This window comes from Jaculus jaculus, chromosome 10 (genome assembly GCF_020740685.1).
Source record: "Jaculus jaculus isolate mJacJac1 chromosome 10, mJacJac1.mat.Y.cur, whole genome shotgun sequence".
Lineage (NCBI taxonomy): Eukaryota > Metazoa > Chordata > Mammalia > Rodentia > Dipodidae > Jaculus > Jaculus jaculus.
In genome coordinates, this window is record NC_059111.1 from 114,646,479 (window position 1) to 114,663,462 (window position 16,984).

Below are 16,984 nucleotides of genomic sequence, written 5' to 3' on the forward strand. Positions count from 1 at the left end.
CATGACATTTGCATAGATACGTAGGTGTCACTGGACCTTGCTGATAGCCACCCTTCCACCACCTGCCCCCATACCTCCTCCCTTTGCCTCACTTTTCTTCTTTCTCCTCCCAAACAGTCTTCCTATTTTCATGTTACACACGCATGCACACAATTCTAGATCCCATCTGTGAGATGTTTTGCCTTTAGTCTCCTCTATAATCCTCTCCTTTTCTCCCTTCTCCCCTTTCTTTAGGTGTTTCTGTTTAATTTAACACTGATAAGAGCTGTAGGTGTCAATGTTTGGACATATAGCTAACTAGCTCAATATGGGCATTTTTAATATGTACCATAAAATCTGATCAGATATGTTTAATTTTGGAAAATTGCAATGTCAGTTGAACTGCTTAAGAAATTTAGACATTCTTGGGTTGTAGGGAGGGCTCAGCCATTAAATTAAGACAATCTCCAATAAGCTGCATGGGAATAGAATATGCATTCAATGAAACATGTTGATTCACAGCCAGAACTTGTTGCCATCCTACCTCCACAAACTGTCCTATCTACCACCAACATTTAACCTCCTAGAAATGCCAATCTTTATTTAACTTCAACTGTACACTTAGATACCAGCTGCCTTTGCAAACACGTAAGAAAACAATCATCTTATCATATATCTTAATAGTAAAAGTTGAATCAGTAAGTCAACAATATCTAGAAGTATAATACTTTTTTCAAGTTCGCCCTTTGATTTTCTTTCACATCTAGGAATTCTACTTGTATGTGGCTACAGATAACACCTTGAAAATTATTTTTCTCTTGCTTTTAACTTTGTAAAAAAAAAATTTCTTCCTGTGTTCCTGAACACTCCTGAAGGAGATGTATTGGAAGACCTGTGGGCCTTCAGGGGCTGTTGAAGTCAAGCTACCTTGTGGTGTGTGTGTGTGTGTGTGTGTGTGTGCGTGCGTGCGTGTGTGTACGCGCATGCACATATTCACATGATGGCAGAGGCAGGGGAGGAAGCTGGGCACCTGCTCCCCGTGATCCTTGTCAACCATGCTTTTCTGTGACATGTTCTCAATCTTATGTGACATCCAGCTTTGTGGGTACCTCTCAAGCAGGAATAACTTGACTGTCCTTGAAGAGAAGCTACAAGCAAGAGCCCTGAGATCCCATGGGATTCCATGGAGCTGATTCTGCTCAGAGCTTTCCTAGTCCACTTAACGTCCATCCAGATCAGTGGAGAGCGCCCTCTGCAGGCCTGTGCTGGGGACGCGCCTGGGTAGAGAAGGCCTGTAGGTGAAACTGCGCCCTGGTGGTGTTAATACTGTCACTGGGGAGGCTACACTGCCCTGAAAGTGCATCACACAGGAGTCCTGCTCTGCAAAACAGAGCCCTGATGCCACGTCAGAGCACGGCAGACACAGGGGCTAGAAAGCCAGGTCTGTTGTGTCTAGAGATAAGCTTCGTCCAGCAGGGGATCTGAGCTTGAGGACCCATCAGCCTCACCTGGACTGTCCTCGAGCGGAGCCGCACAGCAGTCCAGAGCCCTGAAAGCCACCCCTCCCTCCTCCCTATGTCCGCACACTGCTGTCACACCTGCACTGCACCCTCCTGACCAGTAGTACACAGGTCCAGTGTCACCTGGGCCATTCGCTTCTCAGCTCACTTGAAGCAAGGCAGGAGGCCAGACCCCTCTTCTTCATACCCGTGAGCAAGCACATGCGATGTAAGCATCCCATAAAACGGGGTCTCCAGTATGTAAAACCCAGGGAAAGCAAAAATTGAAACGTTCATGGCTAAGGATCAGAAGAAGTGTAATAAAACTTAATATTGATGGTATTGATGATCTGGAGTGCTTCTTGGTAGTACAAATGAGGCCCTGAGTTCACTTAGCACTGATCAGAAATAAAGGGAGGAAGGAGGGAAGGAAGGGAGGGAGAGATGAAGGGAGGGAGAGAGGGGAAGAGGGAGGGGGGGGAGGGAGGAAGGAGGGAAGGAGAGAGGGAAGAAGGGAGGGAGGAAGGAAGAAAGAAGGAAGGAAGGGAGGGAGTGAGGGAAGAAAGGAGGAAGAAAGGAGGAAGTTATTTGGTGATGGAATTAAATACTCTACAGTTTTCCCTACATTTTCTGCGATGTCAGCAGTGAGCATACACTGATTTGACAGTAGAAAATAAACGTGTCTAAAACGAGCAGGGGTGTTGGGCTCCTGGCAAAGTTCTAGACCCCATGTCCAGTCATGGTTATCCTCCATTTTATGCCTGGGCTCCACTTCTGAGTGTCTCAGCAAGGCAGGAATTCCTGGCTCAAATCTAGAAGATGGAGAATTGTCCCTGTGTGTGGATGTAGTTTGCAGTTTGGTGAAGAAGACTTTCGGCATGGAGGTGCTTTCTTGTTCAGGATTTTGGTTCCAGACTCCTGACCATCACCTCTGGCACTCACCTCCTTGCCATGGAGCTCACGACCTTTTGCCACCAGAAGTGCATGTCTGGGTGCACAGTGGCTTGAGGCCAGGCCTGGGCTGCAGCATCTCACCTAATAGGCTTTTGGTCATGTCTGTCTCCAGGCCTCATCCCTGACCTCTATGGATACAGCGTCTCAGTCCGCAGAAGCCAGGGTGACACTGCGACGTGTCAGACAAACCGGCCATTATAGTTCATCAGCCAGTCACACTGAAGGTTCCTAAGGGGCGGCAAGTGCTGGCGGCTCCCCACCTGCTCCCCGCCTGCAGCACTGCCCACGTGAGGCTGCCTTCAGGCCGAGCTGCGCTGGAGAATGCAGGAGTGGCCGACTTCCTTCTACCCGTCTGGTTCCTGACCCCTTCCCTTCCTCCCTCCCTCCCACCCTCCTTCCCTCCCTCCTGTCTTCCTTCTTCCATGTCAGTGCCCTGCACAGTATTCCATCCATGCCATCCAGCCCATGGTGGAGGGATATGGGCATGGCTGGTACCTGGCAAGAAGAGTGCCCTTCCAAGCTTTGGCATGAAGAGGGAGTGGAGCAGCGTGGGATCTGTAGAGCAGACGTAGCTGGCATGTCAGGTGAGCTTGCCACCACTGCAGAGTCATAAAGCCTCCACTCTCAGGACACCATAGTCGGCAGAACAGGGCAAAGCGTAATGAATGGTCTTTAGGGGTAGCTGAGGTGTGTGGTCTAGAGGGAGGGAAGGAGACCCCCCACGCATGGCACACAGGACCTCTGTACAAGTAGTACTGGAATCCATGCAATTCAATAGTGTTCTTTTCTTCTAGAATCATTTTGCACCAGAGATGAGCAAATTACATTGTGACTTATCAAAACAAAATTTTCCCATATGTATTCATACATTTCCCAGTCTTTGAAAGACACTGGTTTCGAGAAGGTGCTCACTGAGAAGCCAGCCTTTACCTTTCTGCCTGCTCCTCAGACAGGGGTCCCCCAACCTAGCCCAACCCTCTGCATGGCTGAGCTTGGCTTTCTGGGTGGGAAGCGAAGGGTGATTTGTTGTGGTAGCTGCTGCTGTTGTTTCGTTTTGAATGTTTTGTTTGCTGGGTGCTTTGGAGCTGAGGGTACAGAGTTGGGCACGGAGCTCAGTCTGACCTGGAACACATGGCAATCCTGCCAGCTCAGCTTCCCGAACATTGGGATTCCAGGCGTGCCCCACCATGCCCCGCTTTAAAGGGCGAGCTTTTGCGTCTTTCCCCTCAGTGCCGCCCACCAGAGAGGCAAGTCCCAGCTCTCTGAAGCTCCCCACAGTGACGGGGCTGCCACGGGCGTTTTTCTCTCCACCTGATTTTGGTGTCACATGGCCCTCTGAGGCTCACTGCCTTCGAAGTGTCCTGTGTACTTGCTTCAACTCCTGCCTCTTCTCCTTTGCTACATCGTCCATGGATCCTTCTTACTCTAAAACTCATGCTTACTTGCAGGTGCTGCGGAGAAGGCGAGGTGTAAACGTACGAATGTGAACACGCTTGGACAATGGTCACGTTCCCGGCTTTGGGGTGTTGGTTATGCTGCCACATTTAGCTTACAAACTCAGGAAAGTTACAAACCAGATTTATTTACAGTAGCCACTCATGGGGCGTGCGTGTGTGGCAGGTGAACAGGTGTTTTCTGTCTCTTCTTCCTCCCCTTCCTCCTCCTCCACACTCCCCAGGAGCCTCCATCCCAGCAGCCACTCCTCACTCGCCCTGGGTCCTCTCTCCACTGGGGGAGCACAGTGAGGGGGTCCTGGTGTGGGGATACTGCCTACGCCAGAATGACTTATTGCTCAGGGCAAACTACTTCCCAGTGCTCTGGGGACAGGCTGCTAAGGGCACCTGGAGGCCTGTTTCCCCACGTTGATCTGATGCACACAGTGTGTAGAATTGCTTAGGGGGGAGCACTGTGTGAAGGACGCTGTCTGTCACATCCGCCTTTCTGGGAAAATGTCCCATCATGTTCTACAGTCACCGAGGACAGCAAGAGCAGCATCTCTCGGGGTTCTTTTTACCTAAAAGGACTATCTAACTCTTTGTGTCTCTTAGCGTGCCAACTAATGAACTTATTTTTCTAAAAGACCTTATATTTTAATTATTGAAAAATGGTACTTATGGGCAATATAAATCAAGATTTATAAAATGTTAGTGGAATAACAATATTGGCATTTATTCTCTATAAAAACTTCAAACTTAGTTTAAATTTATAGCAACATGCATATTTATGGGGCACCTTGTGATATTTCTGTACATGTATGCATTGTATGATATTTAAATCAAGGTAAACATATCTACATATTCAAATACATATCATTTCTTGATGGTGAAAACATCCAAAATCCTTTCTTCTACCTTGTGGAAATGTAGGAATTATTAATATAGGAATATAGGAATTATTATTATCTATGGCCACCCTACTGTGAAAATAATAACACAAGAGCATTTCTTGCTCCTATATAATTATGACTTAATATCCTGTGATCAACATCTTTGTAGACCTCACTCCCCCATTCCCTTAAATATCTGGCAACCAGCATTGCATTCTCAGCTTCTCGAGGGATCCACATTTTATCTCACATTGCAGTAGTTTCCGCCCCCGTTCCTGGGATAGAATACCTGGCAGTAAGCAGTGAATGCTGGGATGATTTATTCGGGCTCACAGTTCAAGGGCACATACAGCCATCGGGGCTGGGAACGCGTGGCGGCAGGTGGGAGGCAGCTGGTCACGTTGCGCGTGCGTGCGGTCACAAGGCCCAGAGAGAAGTGCTGGTGCTCAGCTCACTGCCCTCTTTCCCTGCAGTCCACAGCGCCCCCCACACGCATGACTGCTCTCCACACCCCAGCCAACCTGATCGAGAAAGTGCCTCACAGACACACCCAAAGATCTGCTTTCATGGCGATTCTACATCCCATCCAACTGATAATTGAAATTAATCATGATGCAAGTGAATCCAGAAATGTGACAGATAGTAGAATTCATTGACAAAATGAACAAATACTTGATAGAAGAGTGCTCCCAAGAAACTAACAGGAGAAAACACTGGACATCGCGAGTGCAGACATGAAAGGCCTGTGAAGGAAGCAGTTGAACATCCAATGATAACCACTGCAGTGCCCAGATGGAAGAGCCACTAGCCAGGACCGAGGGCAGATTAGGCAGGACAGAGAAGCCAAGCAGAGCTGAAGACGGAACCTTGGTGTTTACCAATGCTCCAAGACACCAGGGCAGAGAACAGGCAGGGAAAGAAGAGAGGGCCGAAAAAGGTCAGAGAACTTTTAGTCCGCCTGGCATAGAGGTTGCTGACGCTGGAAGTACCAAGGAAATAATTCTGTGATAAATAATCCATGAGTAGAAATTACCAAAATTTGATTTTAAGTCTTGCAAAGCATCAGCTGCAGCTTCTTGGAGATCTGTAATCATGAGAAACAAGAAAACGTGTCCCGAGGCACTTGGAGCCAGCTCGATGTGGGGACAGGAGGTGTCACTCTGAAAGACAGCCGGAGGGACACGGGTGGGGAGCAAGCAAGCGTGGCCGGCCGCAGACTTAACACGGAGGCTGCTTGTCCAGAGCGCCACAGCGCGGCTGAGGGCTGGGACTCTGCAGCTGAGGAAGAGCAGGAGGGAGGCTTCAGAGGCAGGTCTTGTCACTGGACCTGACTGGCTGCCCACCACTTACGGTGCGCTCTCCCAGCAGGAAGGGCCTTCAGTGGGTTTTTGAAACCTATGACAACAAGCAGTGTGCGAAAGCCTGGGTGTGGTGGTTTGATTCAGGTGCCCCCCATAAACTCAGGTGTTCTGAATGCTAGGTTCCCAGCTGATGGCAATAGAAAATTAAAGCCTCCTGGAGGCAGTGTATTGTTGGGGGCGGGCTTATGGGTGTTATAGCCAGTGTCCCCATGCCAGTGTTTGGCACACTCTCCTGTTGCTATTGTCCACCTTATGTTGGCAAGGGGTGATGTCCACACTCTGCTCATGTCGTCATTTTTCCCTCCCATCATGGAGCTTCCCCCTTTAGCCTATAAGCCAAAATAAACCTCTTTTTCCCACAAGCTGCTCTTGGTTGGGTGATTTCTACCAGCAACGCGAACCTGACTGCAACAGCAAAGTGGTACCAAGGAGTGGGGTTGCTGCTAGATGCCTGACTGGGTGACTTTGGCCTTTTGGAGCTGATTTTCAAGAGGAATGTGGAAGGATTTGAAACCTTGGCCTAAGAGACGCCTGGCAGTGCATAAGTACAGCTTGATGGACTATGCTGGTCAGAGTTGAAAGACCTGAATGCAGTAAAGACTATGGACTGTGAGGTTTGGCTTATGATGGTAAGAAAGAGTTTTGCTAGGACTGGGCTAAAGGCAGTTTGTGAGAGTTTTGCTGTTATGCCCGTGTCCTGAGAAGTTGTGCAAAGTTGCTTTGTATAGAAATGGACTAGTGTGAGCAGAGGGATATGGCACAGAAAGAAAAATCTTTGGGTGAACTGCTACCCATTCAGCTGCAATTGAGAGATTACAACCTTTGAGACTGGGCTAGCTGACCTGCACTGGGGCAACAGGAAGAATGTAGACTTTTTTGAAGGGGCCTGAGTGCTCAAGGAGTGTCCTGCTCTTCAAAGTCTGCTTTGTTCCCCCCTGGATTAACAAATTGGCACCCTACCTGGTATTGTGGAGTGTAAGAAATGCAGGAAAGAGAGAGAGGGTCACTGAGTTTTCAACACAGTCCTGTGTTTTGGAAATGGCCATGGGCAGTGTGAGGCAGGTTTGCTGGATGCCTGCATAGAGACCTGATGGAGCTGTGAGGATGGGCCATGATTGCAGTGGAGACCCAGCGGAGATGCTGAGACCACAAGATGGGTGCTAAGGAAGGCTGCCAGCCTGGATGAACTTTTCCAGGACTGTGAGTAGCCTAGCTGGAGGGGCAGAATTAGAATACCAGAGACTTGTTGCTGGTTAGAATTATTGGACTTGGAGATTTGTCATTGGCTAGAGTTGTTGGACTTGGAGCTACAGAGTTTGATGTTTGCCCTGTTTAAGTCTTCAATTGGTTGAATGTTTCTTTGCAATGCCCAATGCAATCTTTTGCAGTGTGAATGTTTATTCTGTGCCATTATGTTTTTTTTTTTTTTTTTTTTTTTTTTTTGGTATTATGGCTCAGTTAAAAGACCTTGGACTATGGAGATGTATGAACATCATTGGGATTGATCAAAACTATGGGGACTTTTTAAAAAATTTTTATTTATTTATTTATTTGAGAGCGACAGACACAGAGAGAAAGACAGATAGAGGGGGAGAGAGAGAATGGGCGCGCCAGGGCTTCCAGCCTCTGCAAATGAACTCCAGATGCGTGCGCGCCCTTGTGCATCTGACTAACGTGGGACCTGGGGAACCGAGCCTTGAACTGGGGTCCTTAGACTTCACAGGCAAGCGCTTAACCGCTAAGGCCATCTCTTCAGCCCCTATGGGGACTTTTAAAGTCGGACTGAATGCATTGCGTTTTACATCATGTATGGGTATCAGTTTAGGGGGGCAGGGGCGGAATGTGGTGGTTTGACAGGAAAGGCAGAGTGGCAGGAGCTGAAGGCGGCTTGTCACATTGCAACCGCAGCCAGGAGGCGGAGAGCGCTGAATGCTGGTGCGCAAGCCGCTTTCTTCTTTTCATTCAGTCTGCACCTGAGCCCACAGTTAAGATAGGTCTGCCCACCTCAATTAGCCTAATCTAGAAACTCTCACAAACATGTCCAGGGACTTGCCTCCTAGGAGATTCTAGATCCCATCAAGTTGACAATATTAACTACCAAAGCAAGGTCACTGAATTAAACATAAATATATACAAACAATAGCCTGAGCCTGAGTGAGACCCTACCTTGAAAAACAAAAACAAACAAACAAACAAAAAAACCAAAAAAACCCACAAATATATACAAACAATAAAATTTTGAATGAAATGTTAAATCTTTAAAAGTAGAATCTAATGAATCATGCTTTTTTAAAGGAAATATGAAAAAAAAAAGATGCATACCTTTTATTGTTTTCCTCCAAAGAAACCTGTTGAAATCACAACCCTGGCACCTCACAATGGGATTATACCTGGAAAGAGGGTCTTTGCAGAGGTCCTGATGATAAACTGAGGTCACTGCTGCTTACGCAAGTCTAATGCGATTGGTGTTTTCATAACTGGGAAGTCTGTGCCCAGCCATGGCCCAGCACGCAGGAAGAACGCCATACGAACATGAGGGCAAACATCCCAGCGATGTGTCTGTGTGCCAGTGAGCCCCTAATGTTGACAGAAAGCTGCCAGAAGCCCGAGAGAGAGGTCTGCAGACGCCCATGCATGTTACAAGTATGAACCCCAGTGACATGACCTTATAGCTTCTAGAACTTCCCCTGCTGATGCAGTAGCAGGCAGGCTTCTGTCAAGACCTGCCAACCGCACATGTCGCTCAGTCATGTGTCAGCTATACCTCAACAAAGATGGTGAAAATGTAGGATATTAGCATTTAAATAAGACAGAGAGTACCAGAGATCTTCTTAAGACTACCAGAAGCTTCTGTATCTGACACCTTTTTTCTTATTTCTACGTCTCTACCTCAGTGTTCAGTCTCCTTAGATAAAAAATATCGTTTTTCTCCACGACTTCATCATCCTGTGCATTCTTGCTGCTTTCTCAAATGACTCTTCAATGGACCACTTCTACTCCGTCTTAGTGCTTCCTTAGTGCCCAGTATCTCTTTGCTAGGATGTCCCCTTTTAATTTAATTTAATTTTTTTCCTTATTAGTTATGACCATACTCAGTGTGTAAACAGCACATGTTGGTAGCATCGTTAGCCTCCTCCCTGTCCTACACCCTCTGAAGGGACCCTCCTCATTGGGGGTTTTAAGGATGACCCCTGTGGCTAGATATGCTCTGCACATTGCAAGAAAAATTACCTTTGTGTAAAACAGAAATGCTCAAATACTTCTCATGGTTTAGAGACAAATCCATGATGAAATGTCAGCTCTGCAACATAATTTATAAAATTCTTCAGAACATTGCCTCAGTCCACCTCTCTGCTTTCACCTTCCTCTCATTCCTTAAGCATTATTGCCCCTCACTAGGGAGGTAGGCTATTTTCTCACAATGTCACCTGTCGTGATACAGATGGACACTGTGGAGAAGTAAGGAGAGATCTTTTCTGGAACGATGACTCCAAGCCGTCACTTTTCTCTGATGGCACATGAAGTCACCTACTAACCCAAGAACATTCTACCTCTGTCTGTTAGGTTTGGCCCAATCAGAGCTAATGAAACCTTGTTTCAAAACTAATCTCCCTGGGCTGGGGAGATGGTTTGGTTGGTACAGTGCTCAGCACACAGACATGAAGGCCCGAGCTGGGACCCCTGGGATGCGTGAGCAAGCTGGGGGTGGTGGCTAGCACCTGTAAGCCTGGATCTTGGGAGGCAGAAACAGGAGAGTCCCTGGGATTTGCTGACTGAATAACCTAGCCGAATCAGTGAGCCCTTGGTGTGTGAGAAACCATGTCTCAAAAAATAACATGGATAGCTAGTGGAGAAGACACTTAACATAGACCTCTGGCTGCTCTATGCACAAACACACACACACAGGTGCATGTGTACCTGCACACACATGTCCACATACAAACTAATACTATGCACACACATACACACACACATGTACACGTACACAAAAGCTACACTGCTTGGAGGACATGCACAATTTCTTGAAACTGGACAGGCATGGTGTTGAAATCAGGTTCGCATTGCCACCAGAAAACACCTGACCAAGAGCAGCTTGGGGGCGGGGGAAGGTTTATTTTGGTTTACAGACTCAAGGGGAAGTTCTATGAGGCAAGGGAAAACAATGACATGAACACAGGCTGTACATCACCTCCTGGGCACCATCACATGGACAAAAACAACAGGAGAGTGTGCCAAACACTAGCAAGAGGACACTGGCTGTAACACTCCTAAGCCCGCCCCCCAACAATACACTGCCGCCAGGAGGCATTAACTCCCAAATCTCCATCAGCTGGGAACCTAGCATTCAGAACACCTGAGTTTATGGGGAACACCTGAATCAAACCTCCACACTTGGATACACATGTGCTGCGTGATTAGTGTTGGTCACAGGTTTTTATGTCATCCTCATACAGAAGCCCATGGATCGATTCCCTCAGAAGCAGAAAGGTGCTTGTGGTTACTACGGATTCTCCTGCCTCCATTAAACAGCTACATAAACATTTAAGCAGGTTTCTTAATGGTGCGGACATCTCCAAGCACAAGCCTCTGCTAAATCTATTGTGTGCACTCACCTGATATCCTTGCCTAGTAAAGGGGGAAAAAAGCGTTCCCTTCACTGCCTCGTGACAGCTTCACTGGTGTGCTATAGAGCTCAGCTTATAGGTATCACAGAGAAGCACATTATAGGCTCATCTACACTTTTCTGGAATGCAGGAGAAACGGGAAACTGATTTCCATGTTTGGGAAAAGCCACACAGTGCAATTCAAATGATGTAGCCATAATCAATCAGACACCTTATACTAACTATTTTAAATTTCTTTTCAATGTTTTTAACAAAAAATTTGTGTATCTTTATTTATTTATTTGAGAGTGACAGACAAAGAGAAAGAGGCAGAGAGAGAGAGAGAGAGAAAGAGAGAGAGAGAGCGAGAGAGAGAGAGTGAGAATGGGCACGCCAGGGCTTCCAGCCACTGCAAACAAACTCCAGACGCGTGCACCCCCTTGTGCATCTGGCTAACGTGGGTCCTGGGGAATTGAGCCTTGAACCGTGGTCCTTAGGCTTCACAGGCAAGCGCTTAACCACTAAGCCACCTCTTCAGCCCTCTTTTCAATGTTTTATTATATTGTGTAAGATTGAGACAGTACATGTGCAAATATGTATGAAGGTCAGAGAACAGCTCCCGGGTGGTGGGTCTCACTTTAGGCCTTTTCTTGAGCTAGTCTAACTGGTGCCAAAAGCTTTGGGATTCTCCTGTCTCTGCCTCTCATTGCCATAGGTGTTTGGGGATTATAGATGTGTGCACCACTTGGTGTCTAGCTTTACGTGGGTGCTGGGGATTTGAACTCTGGTATGCAAGCTTGAGGAGCAAGCATTTCTAACTGCTGAACCATCTCCCTAGCCTCTAAAATGGGCTCTTTTAAAAATATTTTTAACTTTTATTGATTTATTTGAGAAAGACATAAAGAGAGACAGAGATAAGGGGAGAGAGACAGAGAGAGAAAATGGGCATGTCAGGGCCTCCAGCCACTGCAAATGAACTCCAGACACATGTACTACCTTGTGCATCTGGCTTACATGGGTACTGGGGAATTGAACCTGGGTCCTTTGGCTTTGCAGGCAAGTGCCTTAATCACTAAGTCATCTCTCCAGCCCTAAAATAGACTTTTTAATGTAAGTCTCTCTACAACCAGTTTTAAAATTCATGCATTGGTTCAACACATATTCCCTGAGCACCTACCACTTGGAAGGAGCTACACAGCAATGCAGGGGCTTCCACATCTCGGGAGCAGCAGGCACGGAGAGGAGAGACATAGAAGGAAGGAAGTAGGGGCTTATCGAGGTGATTTCAGAGTGTAGATCTCCATGCAGAGACAGCCAAGTTGAGAGACAATGGTGGCATAGCTGGCAGGAAGAAATGGAAGGGGTGTTCCAAAAAGCTACAGGCTGAGATCAATAACCACACTTCCCATCATACATGTTATCCAACACACGCAATGGCCACGGACCTTTACACCCACAGTTGCTATTTGAAACCAGGAGACCTGAACCACAGTATGTATCCAACACATGCAATAAACAGGGATCTAGATACACAGTTACTATTCAGAACCAGGAGACCCTGAACCACAATGTATATCTAGTCCATAAAGTTACCAGGGATCTTAGATACACAGTTACTATTCAGAACCAGGAGACCTTGAAACACAGTGTATATCCAACACATAAAATTACCAGGGATCTTAGATACACAGTTACTATTCAGAACCAGGACCCTGAAACACAGGGTATGGAAATCTTAAGAAGCTTCTGTGTGTGTCAAAAGTGCCAGAGGAGGGCCTAGAGAGCTGACTTGGTGGTTAAGACATTTGCCCTGTGAAGCCAAAGGAGCCCAGGTTCATTCCCCAGGACCCCATGTAAGCCAGATTCACAAAGTGGTTTATGCATCTGAAGTTCATTTACAGATTTACAATGTTAGGAGGTCCTGGTGCACTCATTATCTCTCTCATAAATTATATATATATGTGTATACACACACACACACACACACACACACACACACACACACATATATATATATATAGTCATAGGAATATATATATATATATACATATATATATATATATGTGTGTGTATATATATATATATATATATATATATATATATATATATAATGTCATAGGAATTTTTGCTGAAGTCACCACCATTTCTCCCCTCAGGTCCACATCTTTCCCTGTTCCTGGCACACAAAGTCAGCTCCCAACAGCACTCAGAGGATTCTGCCAACTTTTCTACACAGGCAGCTTGTGACCCAGGATGACCACTCACTGGACATTAGCTAGGCTAGCTGCCCATGTTCCGAGCTAAGTTGACCGTGGGCTTGTGTCTCCATACCCATGCCCCCCCCACTCCACATGTCTCTCCTGAATAGCTGCCCCTGCAGGAAAAGACGGCATTCCACTTCAAAGCCTGGCTCGTGAGCGTCTGACATGCACCCTTCTTCCGCTGCAGCTCTAAGAGATGCAATTACCACATTCATTTAATTACACTCTCTAAAGTCTTTATTTTTATTTTATTTATTTATTTGAGAGCGACAGACAGACAGAGAAAGAGGCAGATAGATAGAGAATGGGCGTGCCAGGGCTTCCAGCCACTGCAAACGAATTCCAGACGCATGTGCCCCTTGTGCATCTGGCTAATGTGGGTCCTGGGGAATCGAGCCTCTAACCAGGGTCCTTAGGCTCCACAGGCAAGTGCTTAACTGCTAAGCCATCTCTCCAGCCCCTCTAAAATCTTTTTGATTTAATTTTTTTCATTTCAATTATCACAGTCCTCATCCCTTCCCTTGTAATTTTCTTGAATTATCCTGAAAGCTTTCCAGTAAGATTTCTGCTTGGAGACTTTCTACTCTAGGACCATTAATTCTTGTTAGCAGCAGAAATATAGGCATTGTGTAAGTTGTAAAAACATGACACATAAATGTACAAAAATAATTTATACCTCTGTCTCCAGCATCAGCCACTCCATCCATTCTTTCAAGTTTTTCCCAGTAAAAGACACAAATAATGTTATACAAAAATATTTTTTTAATTTTCACTGAATATATTATTAAATATACCTGAGCTTACAAGAAAATAAGGGATATCCCTAAGAAAAGAAAGTTAAAGGGAGTTGCTTGGGGATGCAGAGGACATAGGAAATTCACTGCTGGCTGTGAATGGATTCTTGGGTCAGGCTGATCCCTGACCAGCAAGTCCCAGAGCATCTGAACAAGGCACAGGGACCAGCAGCTGTTGATGAGTGAGGTTGGAGGGGAGTCACCAGAGCAAGGTCGTGAGGTCGACCTGGTCGAGGAAGGGAAGGTTTCCTGAGCTGACTCCCACCTTTTTTACCTCACTGCCTACCAAGGCAGAGGCCAATTCTGAGCTGACAGCCACCATTTTTACCACACTGGCTACCAACGCAGGGGCCAATTCTGAGCTGACACCCACCTTTTTTTTTTTTAACCTCACTGCCTACAAAGGCAGGGGCCAATTCTGAGCTGCTGGGGCTCACAACATTTGTCAGGGAGCATGGCAGTTAGGGTCCTATCAGACCACGTGCCTGTCCATTTCTCCCAGTCAGGAGTAAGAGAAATCTAAGAATCTTCGAAGGTAGAAATCAACTTGGAGGAGTCTACTGCATGGTTGGACTCAGGAGCTCTGTTCTGATGCTCACGGGCAAGCCTGTCCTTGAGGACCACTCACCAGGAGACACATGGCAGGCGATGGCAGGGCCGTGGGCCAGGCACTGAGGGCAAAAGTAGTGATGTCGCCACATTAAATAAAATAGTCGTCACAATGCAGAATTTCTTTCCTAACCTGTGAAAATGTCAAATATTAGAATTTACCTAAAGACTCGCTAAACCGACTGCACCATCTTTGTCAAAAACTGACAGGTCTAGGGCGATTGCTTAGTGGTTAATGCACTTGCCTATGAAACCTAAGGACCCATGCTCGACCCTCCACGTCCCACGTAAGATAGATGTACAAGATGACACAAGTATGTAAGGTGCCACATGTGCACAAGGGGGCACACACATCTGGAGTCCAGTTGCAGTGGTTGGAGGCCCTGGTGTGCCAATTATCTCTCTCTGTCTGCCTGCCTGCCTGTCTGTCTGTCTGTCTCTCTTTCTGTCTCCCTCCCTCTCATAAAAAAGGCCAGTCTGTTGGGCTTGCTTAAAAAAAAAAAAAAAAACTGATGGAAATAAGCAAAGACTTGATAAGGTCTTGTCAAACTTGACTGACTTGGCCGGATATGAAAAGCCACTGAAGGGTGCACGTTTTCTTCTTCAACTGCTCACAGACAAATTAAAGCTCCCCAGCTCAGCTTCAGATTGAAGCTGAGCTCATTGACAGGCTGAAATTTGAGCTGGGGGTGTGGCTCCACCTGTAGCGCCCTTGCCTAGCATGCAGGAGGCCCTCCACTCAAGGCCAGCACCGCATAGCCAAGCACAAAACCTGCAATCCCTGCCCTCAGGAGTAGAGGCAGGAGGATCAGACATTCAAGGTCACCCTCAGTTACCTACAGGGTTCGAGGCCAGACTGGAATACATGTGCCACTGTCTTAAAAAGAAAGATTGAAATCAAACAAAGTCACTTATTCATGTGGCAAAAAACATTAAAAAACATAAAATAAAATATGTAAGTAAGTATATGTATGTCCCTGACTCATGATGAATCTTATGATGTTTTTTTTAAAAAAGTATTTTGATAGTGTGAAACCAATACACGTTAGGCTGTGTTGGAAGTTTTATGTTTTAATTTTTGTCATGCTAGCTACGTGACTTCCATACTCTCTGGAGATCCTGGGCAGCAGCTGCAGCTCCACGTGGGCTGCGGGATCACGAGGGCATAGCGGCAACTGTCTCCACGTGCTGCGCATACAGGCTCAGTAGCTTAGGTGGATCCACTGCACTTTCAGTTATGGTATTTTCAGTTATAATATATTTTTGATATCTTCATGCTATGATACATCTATCAGGATGTAACCCTGTCATAAGTCAATTAGAATCTGTAATCTTCAATGTTTAATACTATGTTACACAGTCTAACATAACCCATTTTTAAAGGAAAATCATTGTGAATGCTAAAAGTATTTTTAGCAACAACACTGCATATTAAAGTTTGTGATCTGAATAAAATATGCAGCATTGGTTACATATAGTAGGAAAGAAGAAATGCTATAAACAACACTCAAAATATCCATCTAAAGAAATGATAGATGGCATGGTGGTACATGCTGTAAGTTCAAGACTAGTCTGGACTACATAGTGAGCTCCTAGCTCAAAGAGAGAGAGAGAGAGAGAGAGAGAGAGAGAGAGAGAGAGAGAGAGAGAGAGGGAGGGAGGGAGGGAGGGAGGGAGGGAGGGAGGGAGGGAGGGAGAGAGAGAGAGGGAGGGAGAGGCTGGAGAGATGGCTTAGAAGTTAAGACACTTGCCTATGAATCCTAAGGACCCCTGTTCATTTCCCCAGAATCCACATAAGCTAGATGTACATGATGGGGCATGTGTCTGAAGTTTGTTTGCAGTAGCTAGAGGCCCTGGCACTTCCATTCTCTCTTTCTCTCTAATAAATAAAAGTAAAGTATTTTTGAAAATTAAAAAAGAGATAAAAAAGAAAGAGAGGCAGGGAAGCAGAGAGGAGGAAAGGGAGAGAGGGATGGAGGGAGGGAAGAAGGAAATAGAACAGGGTTTGGGGGTTCAGGAAAGGTGCTTTAACTCCAAACTCTGAGTTTGTGTCAGTTTTTACCCGAAGTATTGAGATAAACCAGACTGAAAAGGATAATTACTAAATTATTACATTTATTCAGGGAAAAGGAAAAGAAAGTGCAGAGAGCTCCTGCCACGTGGAGGGCAGGAGGGAGAAGAGGGTACATGTGGGTCTGGGGTCAGGGAGGCTGACCAGGACCTGAAGTTCAGGAGAGATGAACATCCAGCAAAAGAGGAGCCTGCCCTCCTGGTAAACCTTACTGTGGCCAGCCTTACCTTTAGGCTCAGGTGAGCCAGAGCGATGGCTGGTTGGTTTGCTTTTGGCACTGGCTCAAGAAGGAAGATGCCAGCCATGATGCCAAGTTTTGGGTCTGAGCTTCACCAGTCTCAATGCCAGCATCAGATTTTAATTCTAGGAAAGGGGAACTCCCTCCCTGGAGGGGTTCATGTTGTTTATGGAAAAACAGATCTAGGGAACTCCTTTAGTCAAGCGACAAGGAGGATCGCTGTGAATTCAAGGCCTCCCTGAGACTATGTAGTGAATTTCAGGTCAGCCTGGGAAGGAAGAAAAGAAG